This window comes from Cervus elaphus, chromosome X, assembly GCF_910594005.1.
Source record: "Cervus elaphus chromosome X, mCerEla1.1, whole genome shotgun sequence".
Taxonomy (NCBI): domain Eukaryota; kingdom Metazoa; phylum Chordata; class Mammalia; order Artiodactyla; family Cervidae; genus Cervus; species Cervus elaphus.
In genome coordinates, this window is record NC_057848.1 from 90,474,472 (window position 1) to 90,491,744 (window position 17,273).

Genomic DNA, 17,273 nt, shown 5'->3' on the forward strand with positions numbered 1-17,273 from the left:
TCTTGAAGGATAAGGAGTTCTTCCATTAAGGATTGAGACCTCAAATATTATTGTGAGCTTATGCTTGTATTTTTATTTATTTTTATTTTTAAGCAGAGAAAAACTTAATTTATTATAAACGTATTTGTCTCTTCTTAAAAAATTATTTAGGTGTAGTTGATTTACAATGTTGTGTTGGTTTCAGGTATACAGCAAAGTGAACCAGTTATACACATATCCACTCTTTTTTTAGATTCTTTTCCCATATTGGTCATTACAAAGTATTGAATAGAGTTCCCTGTGCTTTACAGTAGGTCCTTACTAGTTATCTATTTTATATATAGTAACGTGTATATGTCAATCCCAATCTTCCAATTTATCCCTTTCCTCTTACCCCTCAGAAAGCATAAGTTTATTTTCTACGTCTGTAACTTTATTTCTGTTTTGTAGATAAGTTCATTTGTCACCTTTTTTAAGATTCCACATATAAGCAATATCATCTGATATCAGTATTTGTCTTTCTTTGTCTGACTTCACTCAGTATGACAATCTCAAGGTCCATCCATGTTGCGGCAAATGGCATTATTTCAAATTATTTAAAATACTTATAAGGCTAAAATGTTCAAGTCAACAAGACAACAGTGAGTATAGGGGTTATAAGGAAATGGAGGATATATGGACACAATCAAATTAAAAATGCAAAAATAGAGACATCCTGTGAACTAAACCAAACGTACTAATTGAATATAGCTCTCTTGCTGCCAGTCACTGACCATTGGATAGTCAGATTTTGTCCTTGGAAAAATCTAGACCATCAGAGAACGATATTCTTGAATCATCTTATTTTTGCCGTTTATCTAAGTGTTGGTACTGAATGAATATTCCTTGATTTTATGAAAATGTCCTATAAGGGAAGGCATTTATTCAATCAACAAAAGTTTATGTAGTGCTTTCTTTGTGATAGGCAAATATTAAGGCAATATAAGAAGAAGCTGTTAAAAAAAGATCACTATTCTATTTATCCTGGGATATTATTGAGGATATAGACCGCTGTATCGAACAGTTTTCACTTTAGGAGGATCCATTGGGGAAATACCTCTTGGGTTCATAGAATGCTGTGTCTCTCCTAAGCAGTTACTTTGAATCTATATTATAAAGTTGTTGAATCTGATAATTATTTGCCTCTCTGCTCAGACAAAGACTAGATACTAGAGAGCTCAGAGCCAGATTTTTGGCTCACTTCAGGCATTTATAGAGGAATATATGATATTTTTTAATATATATGTCGCTGACTTTGTCTAATTTTCCTACTGTTGTTTTCCTGTCATTTCCATTACCTCATTCATCTTATTTGTTTTTCTAGTAATGAAAATAAGAGTACAAGTTGGGTTTTGGCTGGGTTCGAGTCCCAGCACATGGGTTCAAGTCCCAATCTGAGGTAAATGGTTTCACTTTTGAGATATTCTTTTTAACTTTGTTTTCTCTAAATTACTGTGATGTATTTAGATTTTGGGGAGGAGGGTTGTTATATGGATATTCTTCGGTCTGTGACTTCATTTCAAAATATTCTAAGATTTGGAATACTTCTATGTGAAGTATTTCTTCAAATACTGAATCTGTCTTATTCTTCTCCCTCACCTGTGGTACTACAACTATATGTACATTGGGATTTTAACTATGCAGTATATGTCTTACACATTTTCCACCATTTTAGGGGGCATGTGGGCGCTTCTCAGGTGGCATTCGTGGTAGGGAATCTGCCTGCCAATGCAAGGAGACGCTGGTTCAATCCCTGGATCTGGAAGACCTCCTGGAGTAGGAAATGGCAACCCACTCCAGTATTCTTGCCTGGAAAATTCTGTGGACAGAGGAGCCTGGCAGTCTATAGTCCATAGGGTTGTAAAGAGTCAAACATGACTGAGCACACAGGAACATTTATCAATTGTTATAATATCATTTTGTTTTATACACATATAAATGAAGCTCAGAAGAGATATTAATTAACTTAAGCAAGGCCTTGTAACTAGTAAGTGATAAAACCATAATTTAAACTCAGTCATCCCAATGCTAAAGTTTACATGCTTAAACATTACATTATGCTGTTTAATATGATGTTTTCTCAAATCTACCTTTGGATTAAGTGTGTGTGTGTTAGTGGTTGGATGTTAATGGTTAGTTGTGTTAGTGGTTGGAAGTTAATGGTTGGATACAAGAATTGAGAAATTCAGGATGCTTTGAATAAACGTTTGTGCAAAATCTATTGTGAAACATTCTCACAATCTTATTTCAATATGTTACGTCCCTTGAAATTGAGAGGGGAGGATTTTCAGATGCCATACTTCATGAATGAGTGTCAGTGATCAATATGTTAATACAATGAAGGAAAAGAACAGTAGGGACTTAATGATAAGGTTTTAAAGATTGGTAAACCCAGTTTTTACAATAGAGAGGCAGTATGCATAGAGATTAAAAGTGGGGGCTCTAGAGCTAGACTGACTAGTTTCAGATTCTGCCTCAACTATTTATAAACTGTGTATTTGGGCAAGTTACTTGACCCTAGAAAGCTCAGTTAAAAAAAAAAAAAACTGTGGGTAATAATAATATGCAGTATATAGGTTTGTTGTAAGGACTAAACAGGTAATGTCAATGCACTTATTCTGATGCTTGGCAAATAGTAAACCCTAAACCAAGAGATCAAAGTTAATAGGATCAGTGATAAGATATAGTGACATCTTGTACCTACTGGTAAAGGCCACTGGTAGGGGTACAGACTCTCTTTGTATTCTTGTACAAACTGCATAATCTGAATTTGATCATAATGAAATAGCAGATATGAGATAAATCCAAAATGGGGAATATTCTTTAAATAGCTGGTTAGTATTCTTAAGAAATGTCTAGGTCATGAAACAGAAGACAGATTGAGGAACTATGCCAGTTTAGAAGATACTGAGACATGACAACTAAATGTGATGTAGGGTCCTGAATTAGATTCTGGGACAGAAAAAAAATAACACTAGAGGAAAAACTGGTGAAATCTGAATAGTCTGTAGTTTAATAGTGTTAATTACCTGGTTTTAGTAATTATACAATGATTATGTAAGATGTTAACAATGGAGAAGGCTAAGAGAACATTATATGGAAACCCTGTAGACTAATTTCACAATGTTTTAATGTTTAATGTTAAATTTCACAATGTTTAATGTAGACTTAATTTCACAAAGTCTAAATTTATTTCAAGTTAAAAGGTTATAATAGGGATAATATAAATGGAAGTGCAGTGCTGGTGGAATGGAAAGTTTTTAGGTTCTAGTCGGTGCTGCTAATTTACAACTGTGAGGCAAACACCTTAAACCTTATTTCATAACAAACCAAGTATATTCAAATTTATTTTGTATCTGACTACTTAAAAGGAAATGTATTTTATTTGTAATAACCTACATCAGTAATGGTAATCTAGTGAAGGTAGTTAATTTTTTGATGATTAAAGATCTTACAGAGGCCTTTTAAGCCATTCAGTTCAGTTCAGTCACTCAGTCATGTCTGACTCTTTGCAACCCCATGAACCACAGCACACCAGGCCTCCCTGTCCATCACCAACTCCCAACTCATCACCAAACATGAGTTTACCCAAACTCATGTCCATTGAGTCGGTGATGCCATCCAGCCACCTCATCCTCTGTCGTCCCCTTCTCCACTTGCCCTCAATCTTTCCCAGCATCAGGGTCTTTTCAAATGAGTCAGCTTTTCGCATCAGGTGACCAAAGTATTGGAGTTTCAGCTTCAACATGAGTCCTTCCAATGAACACCCAGGACTGATCTCCTTAAGGATGGACTGGTTGGATCTCCTTGCAGTCCAAGGGACTCTCAAGAGTCTTCCCCAACACCACAGTTCAAAAACACCAGTTCTTTGGTGCTCAGCTTTCTTTATAGTCCAACTCTCACATCCATACATGACTACTGGAAAAACCATAGCCTTGGCTAGATGGACCTTTGTTGGCAAAGTAATGTCTCTGCTTTTTTATATGGTGTCTAGTTTGGTCATAACTTTCCTTCCAAGGAGTAAGCGTCTTTTAATTTCATGGCTGCAATCGCCATCTGCAGCGATTTTGGAGCCCCCAAAAATAAAGTCAGCCACTGTTTCCACTGTTTCCCCATCTATTTGCCACGAAGTGATGGGACCAAATGCCATGATCTTAGTTTTCTGAATGTTGAACTTTAAGCCAACTTTTTCACTCTCCTCTTTCACTTTGATCAAGAGGCTCTTTAGTTCTTCTCCAGTTTCTGCCATAAGGGTGGTGTCATCTGCATATTCTTCACATAAAGTTGTGGGTATAACTGTACCTGTAAATAAATATGTTTTGAGAGATTTGATCAGAACATATACCTTTTGTATTCCAGCATCTACTAATGCATTTTATTGTGTTTTATGATTATCATATCTCTTATATGCTATTATATAAACATATTGTGTTATATGATTAGCATATCTTTTATATGCTAGTTACCAACATACCTCTTCCTCCTAATAACCATGAAGAACAAAATTAAAATATGATTACTAAAGATTGTAATTAGTTGGATTTTGAGTAATCAATATTTTGTTGTGCTAAAGCTGTTGTTATTTTTGTAATGATGGAAAGAGAGCAACTGGTTTTGGATTCAGAAGACCTAAGTTATAGTCCCAATTTTGTATTTTACTATTCATGTGACCAGTGTAGATTACTTAAACTTGGTTAGTCTCAGTAAAAACTAAGTAAACTTGGTTGATTGCATGAAAAAAATAAGTGTGTCTGGGAAATGGGCAGAAGTAAATTATTAGTCTTCATTGCTTACCTAAAATGGTTGCTGAGAGAAATAAGATGATATATGTAAAAATTCTATATAATTTATAAAGTACTTTGTAATTATAAGGTGCTAATTATTAATATTAAAATAATTAAAATAGCGATTTTAGTATTTTATTCACAACAGTTTCAAAGAGATTTCTGGGGCATTTTCCTTCATATACGCTCCTGAAAATCAGCCCACAGTTTTTATAGTCATTTATTTATTTTGTGAAATAAAAAAGCGTTTAATTTTCATCTGCATTTTTCTTAGAGAAAATAAATAATGTTTAAGCAAAAAAATCCAAATATATATGTCAAGTAGGAGACAAGTTGAAATTTTTACTTAAGTGTGCTTATATACCTATAGGCACACAAAGAAAATAAACTGATCTCTTGTGCCTAATCCCTAACACAGACTCAGTGCAACATGGAAATCTGGAAGCATTAGGAGTGTGTAGAAATAGAAATTTTATCTGGCAATTTCAAAAAATGTTTTTTTTTCCTTTGTGTCTTTTCTTTACACTTTGCACATAAAATAATACCTGTTTATTAGATAATATGAGTATTAGAAGGTCTCTGAAAGTAGGAAAAATATTACATGGACCCTAAGTTTTCTGTGTAGCCAAGTGGGTTGTCAGTTTACATACCCTGCCTGTACATAACATAAGAAGGAGTATTGCATAGGTTCTGGAGATGGAGAATTATTTGAGAAATTAGCTCCAACACTTACTAACTGGGCAGAGGATCTTACATTAGATTCCTCTGGGTGCTTAAGTTACCATGAACTCCATGGTTTAAAATAACAGAAAGTTATTCTTTCACACTTCTGTAGGCTGGTGATTTGAAATCAGTGTTATTGAGCTGCCGTCAAGGTGTTGGCAGGGTTGTGTGCCTTTCTGGAGGCTGTAAGTAAGAATCTGTTCCTTGACCCTTCTAGCTTCTGGTAGTTACCATTCCTTGGCTTGGAGGTGCATCACTCAGATCTCAGCCTCTGTGGCCATATTGTCTTCTCTTCTTTCTGTTTCAAATCTCCTTCTGCCCCTTTCTTGTGAGGACACTTGTGATTGAATTTAGAGTCCACCTAGATATGCCAGTATATTCACCCCTTCTCAAGATATTTGAGATTCTAATCACATCTGCAAAGATCCTGTTCCTATATAAGTTAACATTTACAAATGCCAGGAACTAGAACCTGACATATTTGGGGAGATCATTTTTCAGACGACCATAGCACTTAAAACTTTCTGAGTTGCATTTGTCTTCATTTTTATGATTGTGATGGTAATAGCACCCACTCATAGACCCATGGGGAATATTAAAATAATGAAACAAAAAAAAAATAAAAAAAAATAAAATAAAATAATGAAACAATTTATGTAAATTGCCTAGTCATGCATGCTATCTATCTATAAATATCTATATTATGTAAAATATAATAGGTACATAATGTATATGTATATGTGTGTGTATATATATATATATATATATATATATATATATATATATAATACAGCAGGTACTATTTTCATAGTACAAGGCCCCCATTTCAGATAATTTATAAAATAGAGCATATTCAGAACTAAGTTTGTATTCTTGTTATGGCTGAAAATAGAAAAGGTAACAGGAAAAAGAGTTGAGGCAGTAGAACCATTTTCAGTATCTCTTAAATCCCTGAATGTAGTTGCCTGTTCTCCCCCCAAATTATACTGAATTCAGTTGCTGATGCTGAAGATAATGAACATAACCTATGAAAATATATTTTCCTTTTAGCTACAAATACTTCTGACAAGTGTGTATCTCGGGGTGTGGAGCTTTAATCTGTATAGTCTTCTTTAAAAATATTAAAATTGTGAATTTTTGAATAGTTTTAGATTTACATTGAATAAAATGTTTCAACAATAGTAAAAAGGATTCCTAGATATCCCATATCCAGTTCCCTCTATTGTAACAATTTATAGCACTGTTGATAGATTTGTCAAAACTAATGAAACAATTTTGATACATTATTATTACCTAAAATCTCCCACTTTATTTGAATTTTTGAATTTTCTTAGGTTTTTCACTAGTGGTCTCCTTGTTTCAGGAATCCATCCAGGATATCATATTACACTGATTCATTGTATCACCTTAGTCTTCTCTAGACTGTGATAGTTTCTCAAACTCTCCTTGTTTTGGTGACCTTGACAGTCTTGTATACTGGTCAGTTATTTCATAGAATGTTCTTCAGTTTGGGATTATCTCACGTTTTTCTCATGATTAGACTGGGGTTGTAGGTTTTTGGGAAGAAGGCCACAGAAGTAGAGTACCATTTTATCACAACATCTCAATGGTACATTCATCAACATAACTTATCACTGAAGATAATCACCTCAGTCACCTGGTTTAGGTAGTGGTTGTCAAGTATGACCACTGTAAAGTTATTCCTTGTCTTCCCACCTTTTCATACTGTATGGTTTGAAAGATAATATTTTGAAAAATAATTTGTTAAAGTACACATGACAAAATTTGCCACCTAAGTATTTTAAGTGTAAAACAGTGTAAAATATTTTCACATTGTTGTGCAACCAATATCCAGAATTTTTGTAAAACTGAAACTCTATATCCATTAAACAACAACTCCACATTTCCCTCTCCTCTGAGCGTTTAGCATACACCATTCTACTTCCTGTTTGTATGAGTATAACTACACTTGATGTTTCATTTAAGTGAAATCATAGAATATTTGTCCTTCTGTGTCTGGCTTATTTTACTTAATGTCCTCCAAGTTCATCTTATTGTTACAAATGGCAGGATTTCCTTCCTTCTTACCATATTTTGTTCATCCATATATCTGTTTGAGTACAATATGATTCATTCTAGCTTTCTCCTTTGGTTTATCTGTAAATTCATATTCCAATAGTGAAAAAACCTGAATTGCACCATCCATTGTTCACATGTTTATGCAATATAAGTATACAAAGTATAGTGATTTCAGATTTGTTAACATGTATACCTGAAGGAAACAACTTAATCAACTAGAGTACAGTGTTCTGTCTTTTGCCTCTAGTTTTATATTCTCCATTCACAAAGTTGTGAGGTAAGCACCTTTCCCCCATCTCCTTCATGAGGTTTCATACATTTGACAATACAGTTAGTTTTGTCGCATTCTGCATTTCATTGTGGGATCTGCTGACTTCCGAGATTATATTTTCTTTTTTTAAATTTATTATTTTTTTTTATTTTTTTAAATTTATTTATTTTTGTTAGTTGGAGGCTAATTACTTTACAATATTGTAGTAATTTTTGCCATACATTGACATGAATCAGCCATGGATTTACATGTGTTCCCCATCCCTATCCCCCCTCCCACCTCCCTCCCCATCCCATCCCTCTGGGCCTTCCCAGTGCACCAGCCCTGAGCACTTGTCTCATGCATCCAACCTGGGCTGGTGGTCTGTTTCACCCTTGATAGTATACTTGTTTCAATGCTATTCTCTCAGAATATCCCACCCTCACCTTCTCCCACAGAGTCCCAAAGTCTGTTCTGTACATCTGTGTCTCTTTTTCTGTTTTGCATATAGGGTTATCGTTACCATCTTTTTAATTCCATATATATATGCATTAGTATACTGTATTGGTGTTTATCTTTCTGGCTTACTTCAGTCTGTATAATGGGCTCCAGTTTCATCCATCTCATTAGAACTGATTCAAATGAATTCTTTTTAATGGCTGAGTAATATTCCATGGTGTATATGTACCACAGCTTCCTTATCCATTCGTCTGCTGATGGGCATCTAGGTTGCTTCCATGTCCTGGCTATTATAAACAGTGCTGCGATGAACATTGGGGTGCACGTGTCTCTTTCAAATCTAGTTTCCTCAGTGTGTATGCCCAGGAGTGCAATTGCTGGGTCATATTTTCTTTTTTAAAAAAATTAATTGGAGAATAATTGCTTTATAATGTTGTATTGGTTTCTGCTGTTCAACATTGTGCTGTTCAACACTGTGAATCAGTTATAATTATATATATATATATTATATATATATAGTTATGGTATTAAAGAATGTTCTAATTTTATTCTTTTACATGTACCTGTCCTGTTTTCCCAGCACTGCTCATTGAATAGTGATCTTTTCTCCATTATGACTCCTTTGTTATAGATTAATTGACCATAGGTGTATGGATTTATTTCTGGTCTTTCTATACTATTCCATTGATCTATATTTCTGTTTGTGTGCCAGTACCATGGTGTTTTGATTATTGTAACTTTACTTTCTTGATTATTGTAGTATACTTTCAAGTCAGGGAGCCTGATTCCTCCAGCTTTATTTTCCTTTCTCAGGATTACTTTGGCTATTTGGGGTCTTTTGTGTTTACATACAAATTTAGATTTTTTTTTGTTCTAGTCCTGTGAAAAATGTCATTTGTAATTTCATTGATTCTGTAGATTGCTTGGGTAGTATTGTCATTTTGACAATATTGATTCTTCCAGTCTGAGAATATGGTATATCTTTTCATCTGTTTGTGTCACCTTCAGTTTCTCTCATGAGCTTCTTATTGTATTCAGAGTACAAATGCTTTGCCTCCTTATGCAGGCTTATCCCTACATATTTTACTCTTATTAATGTAATAGTAAATGGGATTGTTTCCTTAATTTCTCTTTCTGATCTTTTGTTGTTAGTGTATAGGAATGCAAGAGATTTCTCTGTATTAATTTTGTATCCTGCAACCTTACCAAATTCATTGATGAACTCTAGTAGTTTTCTGATAACATCTTTAGGATTTTCTATGTATAGTATCATATCATCTGCAAACAGTGACAGTTTTACTTCTTTTCCAGTTTGGATTCTTTTTACTTCTTTTTCTTCTCTGATTTCCATGTCTAGGACTTCCAAAACCATGTTAAATGATAGTGGCAAGAGTGGATATCCTTGTCTTATTCCTGATCTTAGAGGAAATACTTTCAGCTTTACACTATTGAGAATGATGTTAGCTGTGCGTTTGTCATGTATGGCCATTATTATGTTGAGATAAGTTCCTTGTATGCCTATTTTCTGGAGTATTTTGGTCATAAACGGTATTGTATTTTGTCAAAAGCTTTTTCTGAATCTGTTGAGATGATCATATGGTTTTTATTCTTCAGTTTGTTAATGTGGTGGACAGACAAATTGAAGATACTGAGAATTTCTTGCATCCCTGGAATAAACCCTACTTGATCATGGTGTGTGATCCTTTTAGTGTGTTGTTAGATTCAGGTTGCTACTATTTTGTTGAGGATTTTTGTGTATATGTTCATTAGTGACCATTGGTCTGTAATTCTCTCTCTCTCTCTCTTTTTTTTTTTGGATATTATCTTTGGTTTTGGTATCAGGGTGATGATGGTGGCCTCATAGAATGAGTTTGAGAGTCTTCCTTCCTCTGCAATTTTTTGGAAGAATTTCAGAAGTATAGATGCTAACTCTTGTCTAAGTGTTTGATAGAATTTGCCTGTGAAGCCATCTGGTCCTGGACTTCTGTATTTTGGAATTTTTTAATCAGTTTCAGTTTTGGTACTTGTGATCGGTCTGTTCCTATTTTCTATTTCTTCCTGGTTCAGTCTTAGGATATTATACCTTTCTAAGCATTTGCTAATTTCTTCTGGGTTGTCCAATTTATTGGCATATAGTTGCTCATACCTTTTTAATAATTTGTTCATTTCTTCTAGGTTGTTTATTTTATTGGCATATAGTTGCCTGTAGTAGTCTCTTATGATCCTTTGTATTTCTGTGCCATCAGATGTAGCTTCTCTATTTTCATTTCACTTGTTAGTTTGAGCCCTCTCCCTTTTTTTCTTGATGAGTCTAGCTAAAAGTTTTATCGACTTTTATCTTTCCAGAGAACCAGTTTTTAGTTTGATTGATCTCTTCCATTGTTTTCTTCATCTCTATTTCATTTATTTATGCTCTTTTCTTTATGATTTCTTTCCTTCTATTGCTATGGGTTTTGTTTATTGTTCTTTCTCTAGTTGATTAAGGTGTAAGATTAACTTATTTATTGGTATTTTTCTTATTTTATGAGTTAAGGTTATATTGCTATAGACTTACATCTTAGAACTGCTTTTGCTGCATCCCACAGGTTTTGGGTCTTGGTGGTTTCATTTTCATTTGTCTCTTCTGCTTTTTTTAATTTCCTCTTTGATTTCTTCAGTGATTCATTGGTTGTTTGGTAGTATATTAATTAGCTTCTATATATTTTTCTAGGTTTTTTTTTTTGTGTGTGTGTGTGTGTAATCAATTTCTAACCTCATAACATTTTGACCAGAAAAGATGCTTGATGTGATTTCATTTTTCTTTTAATTTACTGAAGTTTGCTTTGTGACACAACATGTGTGATCTATCCTGGAGAATGTTCCATGTGCATTTTAGAAGATTGTGTATACTGCTACTTTCAGATGGAATATTCTATAAAAAATCAATTAAGTTCATCTGGTCTAATGTGTAATTTAAGGCCTGTGCTCCCTTGTTGATGTTCTGTAAGGATGATCTGTTCATTGATGCAAGTGGGATGTTAAAGTCCCCCACTATTATCGTATTACTGTTGATTTTTCCTTTTTTTGGCTGTTGGTATTTGCCTTATATATTGAAGTGCTCCTATGTTGGGCTCATATATATTTACAGTTGTTTATCTTCTTAGATTGATTCCTTGATCATTACTTAGTGTCCTTCCTTGCCTCTTGTAATAGTCTCTATTCTAAATTTTATTTTGTCCAATATGAATATTGTTCTTCCAGCTTTCTTTTGATTTCTGTTTGTATGGAATACCTTTTTCAATACCCTAATTTTCAGTCTGTATGTGTCCCTAGATCTGAAATGGGTCTCTTGTAGACAGCATATATACAGGTCCTATTTTTGCATCCATTTAGCCAGTCTGTGTCTTTTGTCTGGAGCATTTAATCCATTTACATTTAAGGTAATTATCGATACATGTGTTCTTATTGTCATTTGTTAATTGTTTAGGATTTGTTTTGTAGGTCTTTTTTTCCATCCTCTTTTGCTCTCTTCTCTTGTGCTTTGATGACTGTCTTTAGAGTTGTGATTGGATCACATTTTATTTGTGTGTGTGAGTATCTATTGTAGATTTTTGGTTTACAGTTCCCATGAGGTTGTTTTTTTTTTTTTTTTGATGCTAGAATAATTTTTATTTGAAAGATGAAGTTAATCTTTTCCCTCTCACCAAAACAAATCTTGAAGATTTGATATAGTTGTGTGTGTTTGTGTGTGTGTGAGTATTTTAAGTTGTTGGTCTCTTAATTTCAAATGCATTCTGAATATCCTACATTTGTACTTTCTTCCTCTCACAATTACTGCTTTTTGATTTCATATTTGTATGTGGATGATTTCCTTTACTGTATGTTTGCATTTACTAGTGAGCTTTCCCATGTCCCTGGGACCACTATAATGCAGATGGTGTAGGAGTCCCAGAGGTCTCTTAGACTGTCCTCAACTCTTTTCATTATTTTTTGTTTTATTCCATGGCAATTATTTCCACCAATCTGTCTTCCGGCTCACATATTTTTTCTTCTGCCTCATTTATTCTGCTATTGATGCTAATCTGTCTAGTATATTTTTCATTTTAGTTTTTGTAATGTTTATCTCTACTTGTTCTTTAAATTTTCTAGGACTTCCTTAAACATTTTTGGTATCTTCTTGTTCTGTGCCTCCATTCTTTTTCCAAGATCTTGGATGAGCTTTACTATCATTATTCTGAATTCTTTCCCAAGCATGTTGCCTGTGTCCACTTCACTTAGTTGTCCTCCTGTTTGTTTTTTTAATCTTATTCCTTCTTCTGAAACATTTTTCTGCTGTCTTGTTTTGTCTAAATTTCTGTTTGTGTTCTTTCTTCTGCATTCTGTAGGATTATTGTTCCTCTTGCTTCTGGTGTCTGCCTCCTGGTGAGTGTGTTTGGTCCAGGGGCTTCTGCAGGCTTCCTGGTGGGAGGGACAGGTTCCAGCCCACTGGTGGGTAGAGTACGGTCTTATCCCTCAGTTGGGCAGGGCTGTGTCAAGGGGTATATTTAGAGATGATGCTGGGCTCAGGATGGCTTTACTCAGACTGTCTGTGATGCATAGGTCTGTGTTCCCACCCTGTTGGTTGTTTGGCCTGAGGCATCCCAGCACTGGATCTTGTAGGATGTTGGGTGGGGCCAGGCCTCAGTGCCAAAGTAATGACCTCTGTGAGAGTTCACAAGGATGAATATATCCTAGAACCTCAGCCAACACTGTCTTTGCCCCATAGTGGGCCACAGCTAACTACTTCCTCCCCAGGAGACCCATAGTTAGGTCTACTTCAGGCTCCTATGTTGTCACTGTTTTACCCTGGGTCCCAGTGCACATGAAACCTTGTTGTATACTCCAAGAGTGGAGTCTTTGTTTCCCTCAGTCCTGAGGGAAACCAAGCCTTGTTGGTTGTGACCAACTCTTGGCCCTCAAACAGAATGCTCTGGGGACTCTTCCTCTGATGTCACACCCCAGACAGCAGAGCCTGATATGGGGCTCAGAACTCTCACTCTTATGGGAGAATCTCTGTGATATAATTATTTTCCAGTTTGTGGGTTGCCCACCAACAGGTATGAGATTTGATTATATTGCAAAAGTACCCTCTTTAACATCTTATTTAGCTTCTTCTTTGTCTTTGGATGTAGAATATATATATATATATATATATATATATATATATATAGTAGTTTCTAATATTTTTTGTCAATAGTTATTCAGCAGTTAGTTTTGATTTTGGTTTTCTTGTGAGAGGAGGTGAGCTCAAATCCTTCTACTCTGCCATCTTGTCTCCTCCCTCTCTTCCTTTATCTTAAAATATTGATGATAGTCATGAAACCTAGTATCTAATGTCCTAAGTGGTTTTGGAGGGATGCTCTTATGTAAATATTAGTAAGTATATTACATTTGTGTTTTACAGATCCTTCATATACATTGTCTCAAATGAGTCTTGAAAGAATCCTAGGAGTGAGGTAGAATAAGTATTAATATCCTCATTTCATAGAAGAGAAAACTGAGGATTTGAAAAGTTTGAGAAATTTTCAGAATTAGGCAGCTTAAAATCGGAGGGGCTGAAACTAAAATCAAATCTTTTATATCTAAGACTATGACTCCTCCTTCTGTGTCATATAGCCTATTGCTATCACCTTATCTATAAAATTATTTTGTAAAATTAGTTGTACCCCACTTGAATGTGTACCACTAGTTGGAGAAGATATAGAAATTGTGCTCTCTGGACTTGTTTCTGTGCTCTTATCTACTAACCTTTCTCTAAACTGGTTAATAGTTTTACATATGAAGCCTGTTTAAGTAGGTCAGATCCCAACATAGCTTTGTGAAATCAGGCCCTAAACAATTAATTTAGAGCAATTAAAATGAGTGTCTGATGAAAAGGGGAATAGGTTAACTATATTTTAGAGCAGTGTCAAATTATATTAGTGTTATGCCTTTGCTTTGTGGTACTCCCTTAACAATATTGGACTACAGTTGAAAATTCTAGCTAATTATTGGCCAAAAAATTGACATGAGGTGAAATAAAAAGCATGAGATCTTTAAAAGGATGATAATGAACATTGGAGAATATTAAGATATTATCTCACAGTACTACAGAAAAGACAGTGTTTTTATATTAAATTTAAATACAGTGTCCCATTATCAATTCTCTCCCTATAATTTCCCTTATGACTTTGAAACATGTTTTCTATTTATGTGTAAGATGACTTTCTGAACTCCAAGAAAACACATTTATTGCTGGTTGTCAAGTGCAGCAATCATTAGGTCTGCTTTCTGGCTCTTTTCTTCCAGACAAAAGGTATGATTATTTTCTTGGCTCCTTTGCAATTTGGTGTGGCCAGCTTTGCCAGAGGATTGCTGAGTGGATGTAGCAAGTCTCCTTTCTGATCCCAACATTTAATTTTTGTGTGAAACCCTTTAAATATTTTTTTCTAGCCTGGTGACCAGGAAAAGTCAAGACAGTGGGTGCTCTGTAAATTTTGAGTGATTATGATGGAAAGATCTTCCCTGTGGATCAATAATGTTTATGTAATGTGAGTTACAAATAACCATTTGTTGTTTAAACCTACCTCTGTACAGGGTGGTAGATATAATCAAGATAATAAACACATCAGACATCCACGCAACATACCATTCAGTTATAAGACATGCAGATTCATTCACTCAGTACACTTGTGTATAAGCAGATACTGTGCTAGTCTCTAATTTACAAAGTTCAGAAATAAATGGTGGCTATTCTCAGGCAACTCAATAGTTTGGTGAGAGATATCTGAGTAAACAAATACATTCAACCTAACATGGAAAGAAATAAAAACCCCTGTTTGCAAAAATGCTGTGGGGATAGATTAGGGAACAGTTAGTAGCTTTTGAGCCAGAGATAAGGGAAATCCTCCCAGAGAAAGTGACATTTGAATTGTATCTTGAAAGATGAGTAAGTTTTGCCAGGTGAACATAAGTGGGATAAGAAGTATTCTGGGCAAAGGGATAATTCTCTGTGACAGGTATGAAAGATCATATACTTAAAAGTTAGTTTTTTTTTTCTCTTTGCAGTCTTCTGAACAGTTTTATAATTCAAAGCTAGTGTTCATATTAATACTTTGATTGACTTGAAAGATAAACTACTTGTTGGCATATATATTATATACAAAGTCTACCTTTATATACATGCTTACAGATCTATACCTGAAAGAAAGCAATTAATTTTTTGTGACACTCAAGTGACATGGACTTGTAAGGTACACTCATGTGTCTCTCTCCCTACTATTACTGTAAGCTCTACAGTATTGGGTAAGACTCTCCATTTCATTCAACCTTAAATGAATTGCCATTTATCTGCACCATGCCAGTCCATAGTAAATGCATAATAACTGTTGAATGTATAAGCATTCTTGATCTTTAATGAAATATGTCATCTGGTATCTGTATTACTTTATGTAATCTTTGAAACTCTTCCAGCCTTTCACTTGGGTTGAATTTTTGAAACATCTACCTTATATTTTAATTTCTTTACCCAACCTGTTGAATTACTTTCCCTTCAAAATAGTTCTTCAATGAACTCTTCTCATTTAATGTGAAGCTAGGTGATGAACCTAGAAGTGTTAATTATGATATAGTAGACATATGGTCTTTTTGAGTGCTTAGCTTGTATTGAATCTAACAAACATGTACACAAAAATGAAGTTTGAAAGCAAAGAAATGATCAAGTACTCACAACTGTGTATCCTTCTCCAAGGGATCTTCTTGACCCAGGGATTAAACCTAGGTCTCCTGCATTACAGGCAGATTCTTTACTGTCTGAGCCACCAGGGAAGACTGTATTTCTTATACTCTCTTTTATCTTAACTAAATTTTAATCAAATTTCTTTCTTCTCCATGGGTTCTTGTACTTTGGCTTCCCCCAAATCTGAACAAATGTGAAATATTCCCCCTTAACAGTATATGATACTTAATTTTATTCATCAACTTGGCTGCCAGTGATACCCAGATATTTGGTTAAATGTTATTCTGGATATTTCTGTGAAAGTGTTTTTTGAATGAGATTAACATTTAAATTAGAACATTGAGTAAAGCAGATAATCCTCCATAATGCAAGTGAGCCTCATCTAATCAGTGAAGCCTTAAGACTGGTCTTCCCAGGACAAGAAGACATCCTGCCATACAGTTGTCCTTGTACTCAAACTGCCATTGTTCCCTGGATCTCCATCCTGCCTGGCTTACCTTGAAGATTTTAGGCTTATCAAGACTCTACAATCACAAGAAAATTGTCTTTCTATATATACATATCCCGTTGGTTTTGTTTTTCTAGAGAACCGTGACAGGTACACAAAGCATCCATAGAATTAAAGTGGGCAAACCACAGTTAGAAACATTTTTTTGCTAGATCACTTTAAACATGTTCTCTGCTCACTCTCAGTTCTTTGACTAATTTCCTCTCAGCAGTTTCTGCTGGCCCTGATGATCCCTCCATATGTGAGAAAAGCTTTTTTTTCTGTTTGATTTTGAGAGGCACTTGCAGATCCTGAGGTTGGAATGTTCTCCTGATTGCAGTAGTCTTTTTACAAAAAGTGTCATCTTACCTAAGTTTGGATTTGTTTTTATTTGACACAGGAAACCATTAAGGAAGAACAGGAAGATTCAGATATAAAAATAGAAATGTGTTTAAGTCAGGGATAGATATAAATGAACACCAACAACAAAAGGTCAAAAAATTGAAGATGAAAATACAAAGGAATGTAAGATATGCACAAAGAATAAGACAATAGATAAAATGATGAAAACAACTTAGATAAAGAAGTTGAAATAGTTGTTTCTTGGTTGCTAAAGTATACTTTTTTGTTCAGCATGATATATTTTCAGTGAAAGCTGCCCAAAGGAAATAGGTGTTTATATTTAGAAAATTGTTCCTGAGATTGTTAACTGAGTATATTTGTAGTTCTCTTTTTAAT